The sequence below is a fragment of the Erpetoichthys calabaricus genome, chromosome 2 (genome assembly GCF_900747795.2).
Source record: "Erpetoichthys calabaricus chromosome 2, fErpCal1.3, whole genome shotgun sequence".
NCBI lineage: Eukaryota > Metazoa > Chordata > Cladistia > Polypteriformes > Polypteridae > Erpetoichthys > Erpetoichthys calabaricus.
In genome coordinates, this window is record NC_041395.2 from 342,927,523 (window position 1) to 342,944,889 (window position 17,367).

At 46.1% G+C, this 17,367-nt stretch overlaps 1 protein-coding gene across 1 annotated transcript in view; it reads left to right on the forward strand.

Annotated features, from left to right (window-relative positions):
- Window positions 1-234: 234 nt before the first annotated feature.
- Window positions 235-17,367, forward strand: part of tspan18a (tetraspanin 18a) — a 141,182-nt gene continuing 124,049 nt past the window's right edge. The window contains exon 1 of the mRNA XM_028796064.2: window positions 235-557. The gene's annotated coding sequence lies outside the window, so the exon portion shown is untranslated. The remainder of the gene's footprint in view (window positions 558-17,367) is intronic.

A 17,367-nucleotide genomic window follows, 5' to 3' on the forward strand; every position in this document is an offset into this window, starting at 1 on the left:
ACACTTCTGTCGTATGAATGCTGTCAAGTGAAGCGGCAGAAGAGATGAACCTGCGTCCTTGTGTGCTGCTGCTCAGTACCCTGGCAACAGGTTAGCAATGATGGTGCGTATCATCCAGCGGCTATACGGTACGCATATTCCATAGGGGGCGTGGCCCACGCCTTGTCCTCGACTTGTTGGGGCGGTGACGCGGGCGTGTCTAACTCGTGAGCGCCACCTTCTCGCGAGTCGCTTGTCTAACACAGACAGACTCCAGCGGGTGGGGGCAGCGCGCACGGACACATACCGATGTCGAAGACGGCATGACCAAATTGGGGTCTGCTGCTGCAGTTCCTGTGGAATTTATAAGCTGAAAGGCGCACAGTGAAGAGTGCCCAGTGGAACCAACTCTTACTTTTCGACTCGCTTTGTTGTGGTGGTCTGCTGCTCGCGGCGATACTGCTTTTTTTCTTCTTCTTTCTGTCTCGACCTCGCTTTCTGTTTCGGAGTACTGTACGGCACTAGAGAAGCGCAACTGATTTCGTGGACTGGAGCCGGGGGGCGCCGTTCCTTTGAAGGTAAGAGGGAATTGTTTTTGGCTGTTCAGCTCTGTTTCCCATGTTTGCGAAGTGACATGTGTTGTGAATTAGTGAGAGCGCGGAGGTCGCGTTTTGTTATTGTTGCCAGGGGGCTCACGGGCATCAACAGTGGAACCCCCCCCACACACACCCCTTCTCTTTATAGTGCCTTGCGCATCCTCTCTTTTCATGCGTCTTTTTAAAGAGGGATTCGTGACTTGAGACTTCCGATCGCCTCCTCTTAATGTCGCTTGTCACGCGTCTTTGTGTAGCTCTAGCCATTTTAACCAGAGCCTCACTATTACAGGCTTTCAAGCCGCGCAACTCCTGGAAAACTTTATTTTAGCCCTCCCGTTGTGGCGTTCTGAGGTCACGCCTATTGTCCCCCCCCCAACACAACGTGCCCCTCATAGACCCAATGTACAATTGGGGCTGTCTGTTAAATTATTATTATTAGGACTTGGTTAGACAAGTCGCGCGCGTTACATTTCAAGTGTTGCCGAGCGGAGTGAAGAAGCGCCAGCACCGATCCGTGTTACGCGGGTTACGCCTTAACCCGAAACGATTACCTAAGCGGCCGAGTAAGTGCCAACTTGGAAATGCCTACTACTTCGGGGGGCTGAGAATTTCAGGGGCGTCTGGCGAGTAGCGGATTTCTGGGGCTTGATAGACGGGGGAGCGCGCACGTGCGATTATTCTGCGGTTCGAGCGCAAGCGGCTGCGCTGTTTACGAGTTTCTTAAAGGTGTGTGTGTGGGGGGTGGGGGGGGGGGGGGTGGCTAGGCAGGTCTACAACACCTCTCCGGGTTAGGGAGTGGGGGTGGGGGTGTTATTATCACGTGATTGCTAAGGCCAGCGGTTACTGTAACCTGCGTAAAGCTCTTCATCCCCAAAGCCACCCATTGTCCGAAGTGACACAAACTTCACGCCATTGATAACACGACGCGTTTTATTTTTTATTTTCAGCGTATCAACCCCGGGAGCTGCTCGGCGACACACACAGCATGATCGATATCTGTCTCGGGGAGATATATTTCCTTCGCATGTATACTGTACACACAAGAGTTCGCAAAATCAGGTTTAAAAAGTGTGTAAGCAGGAAATCGATATCTGTCAGCGTGAAATACGATCGGCCGGCGACAATAGAGAAGAATTCAGAAACTGGGATGGGAAGCAACCTGGCTTAGCATCTGTCCCCCGCGTGTATGCGACATTTATTTTAACTTGCGACAGCCACCGGACATCAATATCTGCCTGTTATGAGGCCCACTCGGGAATTCAGAAATGTACTGAAGGGTTGTGGACATCCGTGTGGATAAGCTCGAAGTAAATTTGGAGGGTGGAGGTGTTTGGAAACCTGCCATGATGGTTTGAGACCCTCGTGAGAATGACACTTCATCAACAATTTTAATTTATTATTATTATTTGGCTGATACCTTTTATCCGAGGTGACTCGCAGCATTTTGAGAGATACTAGATAGATAGATTTCTGTTTGGAGCAGAGGCAGATGAAGAGACTTGCTCGTGGTCAGGGGGTGTCCTTATCTGTAGCACTTATTTAGGCGCTTAGACCACCCAGTCGAACATGGCCGTGGGTCCCTCTGAGAGTTTTCTACAGTCGAAGAATGGGTGTCCTCCTAAGAGTTTTCTGCAGTCGAAGAATGGGTGTCCTAAGAGTTTTCCACAGGGGGGTGGTCCCCCAGTGGAGTTTTGTACTATCAGTCATGTATATTAGAGACAGTAACGTCTAGTGGATCAGAGATCTTGAGAAAGAGGGGATGGGATTGGGGGGGGGGGGGTGGTGATGCTGTTGAAGATTAGGGGCTCAACCCCCCCCCTAATGATATCACTGCTCCTGGTCACACAGTGTCAGTAGAAGAATTTGAACTCCCAATCTCAGGGTTTCCCCCACTTCCATGGCTGTGTCCCTTGGTAGGACTATAAGGTGACAGGGACTCGCCTGCTTGCTGTTTGTCCCCTATTGGTATTAAATCAAATTCATTCATGGTGGGTTTCGGACCCCCTGTGAAGGTTTTTTCTTGTCACACCCCTAAGTCTGGGGTCAGGTTCTCACTCGAAAAAGTGGTGGATTGTTCCAGAGGGATGCAGCAACAGCATTTATTTCTAGAGCACATTTTCATACAAATGGTGCAGCTCAAAGTGCTTTACAAGATGAAGAAAGAAAAGGTTTATGAAAAATAAAAATATAAAAACTAAGATTAGGCAATACTAAATAACAAGTACAGAAAGGTTTGATGGCTGATAGGACAGAGAAAACAACAAAAAAAAAAACTCCAGGGGGCTGGAGAATAAAAAAAAAAAATCTGCAGGGGTTCTGAGGTTGCGAGACCGCCCAGTCCTAACTGGGCAAAGCAGAAGTATCTCGGGATCTTGTTGACAAGTGGTGGAGAAGAGAATGTCACATGGACTTGTTGATTGTTGCGGCTGCTCTGCAGGCATTGTACCAGTTTCTGGTGGTGAAGCCGGACCCCAAGTCTGAAGACCATCCTGGTTTACCGGTTGATCTACAACTTTGGAATCAACTTATGGTCTTGAGCTGTGGATGACGACCCAAAGAATAAGATCACAAGTACAAGTGGCAGAGATGAGGTTTCTTCACAGGGCTGCTGGGCTGAAATGCCTTGACAGGATGAGAAGTTCAGCAATTCGGGAGAACCTCGGATTAGAGGTGCTAATCCTATGTATTGAGAAGAGCCACTTAGGGGGTTTGGGCAAAATGATGCCCTCTATGAACACTAAATGGAAACCCTGCAGCTGACCCTGGACACGCCAGTGGGATTATATCTCTCCGTTGGCTTGGAAACACCTGGGAATTCCCCCAGAAAGAGCTGGAATCTGTAGCTTCTGACAAGGGAAGTCTTGCAACCGCGACCTTCATGAGAAAATGAGACTTCAGGGTTAAGACTTGACTGATACGCCAAACTGAGAGAACTTCTAGGGAGCCGCGGCTTGAGATGAATATCACAAGAGTCCAAAATGAGCCCCTCTGTCTGTCCGCTGTTTGGTGATGACCACAGGAAATCGTCGGGTGTTTGCTGTGTAAGCGCTGACACTGTCTTCCCTTTTAGCTAAGGTCATTTGTAAGGAAGTTCCTTACTGATAAGATGTCAAACAATAGCGGACATGGCCAACATTACAGAGGCATGAGTAACCTGGCCTCTGTGGCGCTGTGCCAGGGCAGCCAGGCTTTTTTTTTTTATTTTCCATTATCTTACGTGCCAACATCTAGTATGTGCCTGGAGAACGTCCATTTAGTGAAGGACGCGGGCAGATTTGAATATTTTTTTTGTTTTGTTTGTTTAATGTCTTTTGTTAACTGCAGAGCTTTTCTGTTCTCGTTGTTTTATTGTTACATGTTGAATACCAACTAAGGCCGCTGTTTGGACATTTGATCCTGTGTTATCCGATCTTTCCATTGGGGGAAAGGGGACGATTTGCCTTAACAATAGTAGTTTTTTTTTCTCTTTTTAATAATTTACAGCACCGTTTCTTAAAATTATTTTTTCTCGTGGCCCAATTTGGCCCAACGTCTTTGTGTCTTCAAGACTCAGAATTGCCACCAACAGTTATTATATGGGGGGGATGGGTGGTCTTCAGGTGGTTCCCCCTTGGAGTATCGTTACTCACAGTTATCCTGGGGTGGGAGTGGAGGGGTTCTCAGGTGGTCCCCCTTGGTGAATTGCTGTCGATAGTTATCCTAGAGTGTGGGTCTCAGGTGGTCCGTCTTGGAGAATCACAGGCCAGCAGTTATCCCGAGGTGGTTCCCCTTGGAGAATTACTGCTCACAATTATCCTGTTCTCAGGTGGTCCCCCTTGGAAAATTGCTGCCGACAATTATCATTTGAGGGATGGGGGGTCTCAGGTGGTCCCTTTTGGAGAATCACGGGCCAACAGTTATCCTGGGGTGGGGGTGGAGGGTTTCTCAGGTGGTCCCCCTTGGTGAATTGCTGTTAACAGTTATCCTAGAGTTGGAGGGGTGTCTCATGTGGTTCCCCTTGGAGAATCACTACAAACAGTTATTCTGTTCTCAGGTGGTCCCCCTTGGAGAATTGCTGTCGATAGTTAGCCTAGAGTGTGGGTCTCAGGTGGTCTGTCTTGGAGAAACACAGGCCAGCAGTTATCCTGAGGTGGTCCCATGTGGTTCCCCTTGGAGAATTACTTCTCACAGTAATCCTGTTCTCAGGTGGTCCCCCTTGCAAAATTGCTGCCGACAATTATCATTTGAGGGATGGGGGGTCTCAGGTGGTCCCTTTTGGAGAATCACGGGCCAACAGTTATCCTGAGGTGGTCTCATGTGGTTCCCCTTGGAGAATCGCTGCTCACAGTTATCCTGGGGTGGGGGTGGAGGGGTTCTCAGGTGGTCCCCCTTGGAAAATTGCTGCCGACAGTTATCCTAGAGTGTGGGTCTCAGGTGGTCCCTCTTGGAGAATCATGGGCCAACAGTTATCCCGAGGTGGTCCCATGTGGTTCCCCTTGGAGAATTACTTCTCACAGTTATCATGTTCTCAGGTGGCCCACCTTGCAAAATTGCTGCTGACAATTATCATTTGAGGGATGGGGGGTCTCAGGTGGTCCCTTTTGGAGAATCACTGCCGACAGTTATCCTAGAGTGTGGGTCTCAGGTGGTCCGTCTTGGAAAATCACGGGTCAACAGTTATCCAGAGGTGGTCTCATGTGGTTCCCCTTGGAGAATCGCTGCTCACAGTTATCCTGGGGTGGGGGGTGGAGGGGTTCTCAGGTGGTCCCCCTTGGAAAATTGCTGCCGACAGTTATCCTAGAGTGTGTGTCTCAGGTGGTCCCTCTTGGAGAATCACGGGCCAACAGTTATCCCGAGGTGGTCCCATGTGGTTCCCCTTGGAGAATTACTGCTCACAGTTATCCTGTTCTCAGGTGGTCCCCCTTGGAAAATTGCTGCCGACAATTATCATTTGAGGGATGGGGGGTCTCAGGTGGTCCCTTTTGGAGAATCACGGGCCAACAGTTATCCCGAGGTGGTCTCATGTGGTTCCCCTTGGAGAATCGCTGCTCACAGTTATCCTGGGGTGGGGGTGGAGGGGTTCTCAGGTGGTCCCCCTTGGTGAATTGCTGTCAACAGTTATCCTAGAGTTGGAGGGGTGTCTCATGTGGTTCCCCTTGGAGAATCACTACAAACAGTTATCCTGTTCTCAGGTGGTCCCCCTTGGAAAATTGCTGCCGACAATTATCATTTGGGGGATGGGGGGGTCTCAGGTTGTCCCCCTTGGAGAATTGCTGTCGATAGTTAGCCTAGAGATGTGGGTCTCAGGTGGTCCGTCTTGGAGAATCACGGGCCAACAGTTATCCCGAGGTGGTCTCGTGTGGTTCCCCTTGGAGAATTACTGCGCACAGTTATCCAGTTCTCAGGTGGACCCCCTTGGAAAATTGCTGCCGACAATTATCATTTGAGGGATGGGGGGTCTCAGGTGGTCCCTTTTGGAGAATCACTGCTGACAGTTATCCTTGGGTGGGGGGTATCTCAGGGAGTTGCTCTTGGAGAATCTCTGCCAATGGTTATACCAAGAGGCATGGAGGAGAGGTGGGTGGGGTCTCAGGTAGGTCTATTTAGGCAGGCAGTGACACGGTGGTGAAGGCTTTGGACTTCAAACCTTGAGGCTGTGGGATTGAATCCCCCCACTGACACTGTGTGACCCTGATCAAGTCACTTCACCCTCCTGTGCTCCAACTGAAAAAAAAAAACAAATAGAAATGTAACCAATAGTATCTCAAACATTGTAAGTCGCTTTGGATAAAATTGTCAGTCAAATAAATAAATGTAAATGTTACATGTAATTGGTCTACATTGGAGAATCGCTGTTGATGGTTATCCTGCTTGGTAGTCTCTGGTGGTTCCCACCATAGTGGTCATAGTGGAGCGATGTCGACCAGTTGGTTACACTTAACCCTAACTGCTTCACCGTATCCCTGTCCTAAAACGCACTCCACAGACCGTATGCCACCATCTCCCATTGAAAACAAATGTGAATCGTGAGTCTGCGCCACCTGTGACTCCATTGTCACCCACAGTTTGAGAATCTATGATTTTTAGCACCAGTCAAAACTCTGCACACCCAGAAGTGTTCATTTTTCATCGTCATTGACACCACTTCTTTTTTTAATCAATATACTATTAAATTGTTTTAAAAATAAATGCCAGGACATCACTAGTGTTGCTAATGGCTTTAACAGCTTGTGGTGACTGACTTTTAATTTGTTATTGGGCCACATCACCTGTGCTTCACAACGGGTCATCCACCTGAACCTAAGCATATTCAGGCCCGTCCAGTACTTGGATGGGAGACCACCTAGGAAAAGTGTGGTCTGCGGCTGGAAGAGGTGTTGGTAAGGCCAGCAGGGGGCGCTGATCCTGTGGTCTGTGTGACTGATATGTAATTTATTATTCATATAGGACTGTAAAGCCCCATTTTCGCCACATTACTATAAATGTTTGTGAAGTGCCATCTGTTGGAATTATGAATGCAATGCATGCATGTATTTTGTCATTTGGTATGAGATTTGCCAAAGCAGTGTTAGTTTGTGATGTACCATCTGTTGGAAGGATGAATGCAATGCACATGTCTCTGTTTTTTTCAGCATTTGGTATGATATTTGTCAAAGCAGTGTTGAAGTTTGATGTACCATCTGTTGGAATGTCAAATGCAATGCATGTGTCTTTGTTTTTTGCCATTTGGTATGAGATTTGTCAAAGCAGTGTTAGTTTGTGGTGCACCATCTGTTGCAACGACAAATTCAATGCATGTTTCTGTGTTTTTTTTGTCATTTGGTATGAGATTTGTCAAAGCAGTGTTGAAGTTTGATGTACCATCTGTTGGAATGTCAAATGCAATGCATGTGTCTTTGTTTTTTGCCATTTGGTATGAGATTTGTCAAAGCAGTGTTGAAGTTTGATGTACCATCTGTTGGAATGTCAAATGCAATGCATGTGTCTTTGTTTTTTGCCATTTGGTATGAGATTTGTCAAAGCAGTGTTGAAGTTTGATGTACCATCTGTTGGAATGTCAAATGCAATGCACATGTTTTTTTTTTGCCATTTGGTATGAGATTTGTCAAAGCAATGTTAGTTTGTGGTGCACCATTTGTTGGAATGATAAATGCAATGCCCGTGTCTCTGTTTTTTTCCCATTTTGTACTGGTATGAGATTTGTCAAAGTAGTGTTAGTTTGTGATGCGCCATCTGTTGGAATGACTGAGACAGATCAACTGGATGGACACACAGACACTTCTCGTTTTATTAAGGTGGATAGTGCCCTTCCTTTTATATAGTTTCAAAGCACACTAGGCATTGCCTCTTGAAATGAGTGATTTTTAATTTATTATTCGCATATGGCTACAAAGCACTGTTTCCTGCAGCAATTCCTTTAGTGTCCTAATGGTCCACTCTCTTGGTTTATCCTTAATGAGTCATGTTCACAGGCTAATTAGTTATTAGAGAAACCTTTACAAATTGCACAGACACCTTTTAATCTGCTCACTTGAGCTGCAAGGTGCTGCCGTTCCTGGAGTTCAGTTATGGGTTCAGTTCAAGAAACACGTCAGTCGATTGTTTTTGTGCACAATGCAGATGATTCCATGGGACAGATGGCCGAGGAGTTGAAGATTTCATGCAAAGGTGTTGTGGCGCACAGCCAGGGCCCTTACCTGGGTGGGATGCCTGTTTTATGGAATTACCCGGCGGCTGGGCGAAAGGTTTGTTCATGCTAAAGGCATATTATCATGAGAGTGGTAGGTGGCAGCCCCCTCAGGATTGCAGCAGTGCCTCAGATTCCCACAGGCAGGGCTTAATGGGAGTTGGAGTTCTGTACAGCCCTGTTGGGACACAGAGGGATAGACAAAGAGCTGTGTGGTTCATTGGTGTAGCATTGTGCAGTGCAGGTGGGAAACTCATGGCAAGAGTTTCCCACAGCTGAATAAAAGCCTGTGTGTGTGAAAGAACTCATGTCTGCATATGTCTGGGTTGGGTTTCGGGGTGCTGATGCTCCCACTGCAGGCCACAGTGTCTATTACTATCTGGAGAGAAGAAATCCAGTGTGGCGTAGAGCTTAAGGCTTTGGGACATCAAACCCTGAGTTTGTGAGTTCCAATCCCACTACTGACACCACTGTGGGACCCTGAGCAAGTCACTTCACCCACCAAATTGAAAAACATAAAGGAATGTCATCAACTGGATGTTTCAAGTCGCCTTGGATAAAGGCGTCCGCCAAATATATAAGATGTAAATGAATAGAAGCGGAAGAGGATGGTGCAGATGCACAACTGCCTAAGAGGATGAGGTCATGAGATCAAGACAAACGTCTTCATTAAATACACACCAAGTCCCTGCAGCATATGCAAGAGTGTAAAGACGACGCCACGATGCTGGCTGTGATGCACTTTGCCAGTCCTCTTCCATCCATGGTCTGTGCTCTTTTGCCCATTTTAACCTTTTCTTTCTATCACGGCTTCTCTTTGAAACTCTACCTCTAAGGCCACCATCCCTGAGTTGATTTTTGGTGTTTATTTAAGGAAGACGCCCCCTGAGGACTAATGAGGTGTCTGTTTCTCACACTGCACACTCACATGTCCTTCTCCTCTGGACTTTCCCCGTTCTTCATCTGTCCTGCTCAGATCCAGCTTGACTTCTTCTCTCTAGACAGTAATGGGCACCTTTGTGTGAAAGGTTCACTTTCGTGGCAATCCATCGCACGGGATAATCTTCATTGAGCACAAAAACGATTGACTGACACGTTTACTGAGAGAGAGCTGTTTCATTTTGGACATTTTTAGACCTGGAATTGAACTTTAGGAAAGCCAGGGCCTTACCAGCTCCGTGAACAGAATAACAGGAGTCAGTGGTGCAAATGCAATTAGACGCAAATACTGTAAAGGTTTCTCTAATAACTGCTTAGTATTTGGGCACAACTAGGTAAAGATAAGCGCAACTGAAGGAAGGGCTACGGAAAATGAGGCTTGTGGTCACGTGAATAAAAATTAATGATATTTATATAGTGCATTTCTCACAAAGCAGTCACATGTGGAAAAAAAATTAATAGAAATTAGTAATGACATTTATATAGCGCCTTTCTCGCTTTGCAGTCACGTGAATAAAAGTTAATGACATATAACGCCTTTCTTACTTTGCAGTCACTTGTGAATAATAATAATGACGTTTATATAGCGCCTTTCCCGCTTTGCAGTCACGTGAAAAAAATTAATAATGACGTTTGTATAGCGCCTTTCTCGCTGTATGGTCAAGTGAATAAAAATAATAATAACATTTATATAGCGCCTTTCTCGCTTTGCAGTCACTTGTGAATAATAATAATGACGTTTAAACAGCGCCTTTTTACTTTGCAGTCACGTGAACAATAATAATGACGTTTATATGGCGCCTTTCTCGCTTGCAGTCACGTGAAAAAATAAATAAAAATGAATAATGGATTTATATAGCGCCTTTCTTACTCTGCAGTCACGTGAATAAAAGTTGACATATAGCACCTTTCTCGCTTTGCAGTCACATGTGAAAAAAATTAATAAAAATTAATGACATGTATATAGCGCCATTCTTACTCTGCAGTCACGTGAATAAAAGTTAACATATATCGCCTTTCTCGCTTTGCAGTCACTTGTGAATACTGTAATAATAATGACGTTTAAACAGCGTCCTTTTTACTTTGCAGTCACGTGAATAATAATAATGACGTTTATATAGCGCCTTTATCGCTTTGCAGTCACGTTAAAAAAATAAATAAAAATGAATAATGAATTTATATAGCGCCTTTCGTACTCTGCAGTCACATGAATAAAAGTTAACATATAGCGCCTTTCTCGCTTTGCAGTTACATGAATAAAATTAATAATGACCTTTATATAGCGCCTTTCTCGCTTTGCAGTCAAGTGAATAAAAGGTAATGACATATATCGCCTTTCTCGCTTTGCAGTCACGTGATAAAAAGGTAATGACATATATCGCCTTTCTCGCTTTGCAGTCACTTGTGAATAATAATGAATAATAACATGTATATAGCGCCTTTCACGCTACTCGCTAAACGCTTTACATAGACAGAAGGGAGCCACTTTGTCCACTGCCAATGTGTAGCACCCACCTGAATGATGCGACAGCAGCAATTCTTGCGCCCCTATGCCCACCACACATTAGCTATTAGTTGGTGAAGTGGTGAAAGAGAGACAGTTAGAGACGGGGGTGATTAGGGTGCCAGAATGGATGGGGTCATACTGGGCAATTTAGCCCGGATGTTAGAGCGTTGACCCACCACAAACCTCCACCATCATAAACAATAGCAACTCGCGACCCTCCGGTGGCAGCCAGTGACCCAATGGTCAAGAAAACACCGGGATATGAAGTATCAAGCGCAGAAAACGAGGGTCCTGAACCAACTGTCAACAAAGGCGAGGTTCACCGCTAACAGCCGAACCCCCCTATCCAAACCAAACCCCGCCCCCAAAACACCACACACCCAACCCGTGAAAAGCCGGATCGGAATAAATCAAAACCTAATAGTGAGCCAGACAGAAGAAAAGGCTGACCGAAACAACGGCATGTCAGCGAGTCGCAGAAAACAGCCGACTCATCAAGCTGCTGCTGTTTTCCAGAAAGCCGTTCCAAGAGATGAAGTCATAGGAGCTGCGAGCCGAGCACTCATTTCAAAAGGTGCCATGCAAGGCGAAACATGCCTGTGGTTTCCAGCTCTCGGCACGCGGGGGCTGCGCCGCTTCTTCATTGCCGCTTGTATGAGTGGCGCGCACCGCATCGTACGACCCGCTCCGACTCCGCGCCTCCAGCCTTCTGCAGTCGAATCGTTTTAACAAGGAGGACGAGAGAAAGCGGCAGAGCCCGGGAAGTGATTCGAATTAATTATGAAGAAACAAATCGATGGCAACAAACGTTCAGTACTTCGCATGAGCGCTCATTTTACATCGACTTGTTTGCCTTATGCCTTTCTGCCAGGAGACTTTGAGATGAAATTAGTTTTACTTAATTAAATAGTCTTATCAATCAATATACTGTATAGAGCTTTTTACTGGACTCATTATTGTTAGTATTATTTAGTAGCTTTGAAAATTTGAGTCACAATTAATTACAGTTGTTTTTGTTTGTTTTTTCATTTGGAGTAGGCAGGTGAAGTGACTTCCTCAGGGTCACAAAGTGTCAGTAGTGGGATCTGAACTCACAACCTCAGGGTCTGAAGTCCAAAGCCTTCACCACTATGCCACACTTCCTGTCATTTATTTGGACCGTTTTGTCAAAGTGACTTAAAATTGAGAGTCCAGCCCCTCTCAAGGAGATTGGTTCCAGAGTCCAAGCTGTGCGTCGAGGTGAGTCCGACTATATCTAGCCGGAACCTCTCAACTTCGCGCACTAGCTCAGGCTCCTTCCCCTTCAGAGAGGTGACATTCCATGTCCCAAGAGCCAGTTTCTGTAGCCGAGGATTGGACCGCCAAGGTCCCCTCCTTCGGCCACCACCCAACTCACACTGCACCCGACCTCCTTGGCCCCTCCCATAGGTGGTGAGCCCATGGGAAGGGGGACCCACGTTGCCTCTTCGGGCTGTGCCCGGCCGAGCCCCATGGGTGCAGGCCCGGCCACCAGGCGCTCGCCATCGAGCCCCACCTCCAGGCCTGGCTCCAGAGTGGGGCCCCGGTGACCCGCGTCCGGGCAAGGGAAAACGCCGTCCAAAATTGTTTTTCGTCATAGGAGGCCATGGAGAATGACTTTCGGACGGCTTCGAGGAGATTCTGGTCCACCATCCGGCGTCTCAGGAAGGGGAAGCAGTGCAGTGTCAACACTGTATATGGTGGGGATGGTGCGCTGCTGACCTCGACTCAGGACGTTGTGGGTCGGTGGGGGGAATACTTCGAAGACCTCCTCAATCCCATTAACATGCCTTCCAATGAGGAAGCAGAGCCTGGGGACTCAGAGGTGGGCTCCCCCATCTCTGGGACTGAGGTCACCGAGGTGGTCAAAAAACTCCTTGGTGGCAGGGCCCCAGGGGTGGATGAGATACGCCCGGAGTTCCTCAAGGCTCTGGATGTTGTAGGACTGTCTTGGCTGACACGCCTCTGCAACATCGCATGGACATCAGGGACAGTGCCTCTGGATTGGCAGACCGGGGTGGTGGTCCCCCTCTTTAAGAAGGGGGATCGGAGGGTGTGTTCCAACTACAGAGGGATCACACTCCTCAGCCTCCCTGGAAAAGTCTATTCAGGGGTCCTGGAGAGGAGGGTCCGTCGGATAGTCGAGCCTCGGATTCAGGAGGAACAGTGTGGTTTTCGTCCTGGTCGCGGAACAGTGGACCAGCTCTATACCCTTAGCAGGGTCCTGGAGGGTGCATGGGAGTTTGCCCAACCAGTCTACATGTGTTTTGTGGACTTAGAAAAGGCATTCGACCGTGTCCCTCGGGGAATCCTGTGGGGGGTGCTCCGAGAGTATGGGGTACCGGCCCCCCTGATAAGAGCTGTTCGGTCCCTGTACGATCGGTGCCAGAGCTTGGTCCGCATTGCCGGCAGTAAGTCGAACCCGTTTCCAGTGAGAGTTGGACTCCGCCAGGGCTGCCCTTTGTCACCGATTCTGTTCATAACTTTTATGGACAGAATTTCTAGGCGCAGCCAGGGTGTTGAGGGGGTCCGGTTTGGTGGGCTCAGGATTGGGTCACTGCTTTTTGCAGATGATGTTGTCCTGTTTGCTTCATTAGGCCGTGATCTTCAGCTCTCTCTGGATCGGTTCGCAGCCGAGTGTGAAGCGGCTGGGATGAGAATCAGCACCTCCAAATCCGAGACCATGGTCCTCAGCCGGAAAAGGGTGGAGTGCCCTCTCAGGGTTGGTAGCGAGATCCTGCCCCAAGTGGAGAAGTTCAAGTATCTTGGGGTCTTGTTCACGAGTGAGGGAAGAATGGAGCGTGAGATCGACAGGCGGATCGGTGCGGCATCCGCAGTAATGAGGGCTCTGCATCGGTCTGTCGTGGTGAAAAAGGAGCTGAGCCGCAAGGCAAAGCTCTCAATTTACCAGTCGATCTATGTTCCTACCCTCACCTATGGTCATGAACTATGGGTAGTGACCGAAAGAACGAGATCGCGAATACAAGCGGCTGAAATGAGTTTCCTCCGCAGGGTGTCTGGGCTTTCCCTTAAAGATAGGGTGAGAAGCTCAGTCATCCGGGAGGGGCTCAGAGTAGAGCCGCTGCTCCTCCGCATCGAGAGGAGTCAGATGAGGTGGCTCGGGCATCTGATCAGGATGCCTCCTGGACGCCTCCCTGGTGAGGTGTTCCGGGCACGTCCAACCGGGAGAAGGCCCCGGGGAAGACCCAGGACACGCTGGAGGGACTATGTCTCTCGACTGGCCTGGGAACGCCTTGGGATTCTCCCGGAAGAGCTAGAAGAAGTGGCCGGGGAGAGGGAAGTCTGGGCATCTCTGCTCAAGCTGCTGCCCCCGCGACCCGACCTCGGATAAGCGGGAGACAATGGATGGATGGATGGATGGACTTAAAATTGTATAGAGACTATAATAATCCATCCATCAATCCAGTCATTTCCTAACCCGCTTATACTTTAGCTGTGCTACCCAGCTAAAACATAGACCTCAGCATTTAATGTTTATAGTGCATCATCTACAGTGGTGTGAAAAACTATTTGCCCCCTTCCTGATTTCTTATTCTTTTGCATGTTTGTCACACAAAATGTTTCTGATCATCAAACACATTTAACCATTACTCAAATATAACACAAGTAAACACAAAATGCAGTTTTTAAATGATGGTTTTTATTATTTAGGGAGAAAAAAAATCCAAACCTACATGGCCCTGTGTGAAAAAGTAATTGCCCCCGTGTTAAAAAATAACCTAACTGTGGTGTATCACACCTGAGTTCAATTTCCGTAGCCACCCCCAGGACTGATTACTGCCACACCTGTTTCAATCAAGAAATCACTTAAATAGGAGCTGCCTGACACAGAGAAGTAGACCAAAAGCACCTCAAAAGCTAGACATCATGCCAAGATCCAAAGAAATTCAGGAACAAATGAGAACAGAAGTAATTGAGATCTATCAGTCTGGTAAAGGTTATAAAGCCATTTCTAAAGCTTTGGGACTCCAGCGAACCACAGTGAGAGCCATTATCCACAAATGGCAAAAACATGGAACAGTGGTGAACCTTCCCAGGAGTGGCCGGCCGACCAAAATTACCCCAAGAGCGCAGAGACGACTCATCCGAGAGGTCACAAAAGACCCCAGGACAACGTCTAAAGAACTGCAGGCCTCACTTGCCTCAATTAAGGTCAGTGTTCACGACTCCACCATAAGAAAGAGACTGGGCAAAAACGGCCTGCATGGCAGATGTCCAAGACGCAAACCACTGTTAAGCAAAAAGAACATTAGGGCTCGTCTCAATTTTGCTAAGAAACATCTCAATGATTGCCAAGACTTTTGGGAAAATACCTTGTGGACTGATGAGACAAAAGTTGAACTTTTTGGAAGGCAAATGTCCCGTTACATCCAGCGTAAAAGGAACACAGCATTTCAGAAAAAGAACATCATACCAACAGTAAAATATGGTGGTGGTAGTGTGATGGTCTGGGGTTGTTTTGCTGCTTCAGGACCTGGAAGGCTTGCTGTGATAGATGGAACCATGAATTCTACTGTCTACCAAAAAATCCTGAAGGCTGAAGCGATCTTGGGTGCTGCAACAGGACAATGACCCAAAACACACCAGCAAATCCACCTCTGAATGGCTGAAGAAAAACAAAATGAAGACTTTGGAGTGGCCTAGTCAAAGTCCTGACCTGAATCCAATTGAGATGCTATGGCATGACCTTAAAAAGGCGGTTCATGCTAGAAAACCCTCAAATAAAGCTGAATTACAACAATTTTGCAAAGATGAGTGGGCCAAAATTCCTCCAGAGCGCTGTAAAAGACTCATTGCAAGTTATCGCAAATGCTTGATTGCAGTTATTGCTGCTAAGGGTGGCCCAACCAGTTATTAGGTTCAGGGGGCAATTACTTTTTCACACAGGGCCATGTAGGTTTGGATTTTTTTTTCTCCCTAAATAATAAAAAGCACCATTTACAAACTGCATTTTGTGTTTACTTGTGTTATATTTGACTAATGGTTAAATGTGTTTGATGATCAGAAACATTTTGTGTGACAAACATGCAAAAGAATAAGAAATCAGGAAGGGGGCAAATAGTTTTTCACACCACTGTATATGAATATATTTTGTAATGTATACAGTAAAAAGAACATGGCACATCACAATGGCTATTATTTGTACAAGTAAAATGCTTTACAACAAATGTTTGTGATGTGCCATCTGTTGGAATGACAAGTGCAGTGCATATGCCATTATAGCATTCTTACAAGCAGTATTAATGTTTGTGATGCGCCATCTGTTGGAATGACAAGTGCAATGCGTATGCCGTTTGTTATAGGGTTCATACAAGCAGTATTAATGTTTGTGATGCGCCATCTGTTGGAATGACAAGTGCAATGCGTATGCCGTTTGTTATAGGGTTCATACAAGCAGTATTAATGTTTGTGATGCTCCATCTATCCAAATGACAAGTGCAATGCGTATGCTGTTTATTATAGGATTCATGCAAGCAGTGTTAATGTTTGTGATGCGCCATCTGTCAGAATGACAAATGCAATCCATATACCGTTTGTTATAGGATTAATACAAGCAGTGTCAATGTTTGTTATGTGCCATCTGTCGGAATGACAAATGCAATGCATATGCCGTTTGTTGTAGAATTCATACAAGATGTGTTAATGTTTCTGATGTGCCATCTGTTGGAATAACAAGTGTGATGTATTTGCCATTTTCTTAAAGGGTTCATACAAGCTGTGTTAATGTTTGTGATGTGCTATATGTTGGAATCGTAAATGCAATCTGTATCACTTATATACTAGTACATGATCTGTTGCAATTTATTGTGTAATGCATGTAGTAATCAAATGCATCACATTTGTCATTCCAACAGATGGCACATTACAAGCATGTGTAGCAATAAAAGGCATTACTGCAAATGTTTTGGATGCACCATCTGCTGGAATGACAAATGCAATGCATGACTGTTATATGTCATTTGCTATAGTATCTGTAAGAGCAGTGTTAATGTTTATGATGTTCCCTTTGTTAGAATGACAGAGACATACAACTGGATGGGCAATGTTTCTTTTATCAAGCTGGATAGTTTCCTTCTCATGAATAGTTTTGTAAGTGATAAGGTAATTCTTCTAATAGTATGGATATGGATCAGTCATTGTGAAGTAAACATATCTTTTATTGGGATTAACTCTCATTGGTGTTTTGTGTGTGTTTGTATGTCTCTGTATTATTCTTGATACTAGCTGTGCTACCTGTCTGAGATGTGTTAACATTTGCCCTGCACCATCTGTTGGAATGTATTTTGTAACGCAGGTAGTAATAAACTGTATTGCATTTTTCATTTCAACATTTGCAATAAAATTCATTACTACAAATGTTTGTGATGTGCCATCTGTTGGAATTACTAATGCAATGCATATATATTTGTTATATGTCATTTGGTATAGGATTCATAAAAAGCAGCATTAATGTTTGTAATGCACCATCTGTCGGAATGACAAATGCAATGAATATGTCATTGTTATGTTCAGTTTGGTGTGGAACTCATGATAGTGTTAACATCTGTGATGCACCATCTGTTGGAATGACATCTACAGTACATTTTATTACTCTAAATGTTTATGTACTGTCTGTTGGAATGACAGATGAAATGCATATG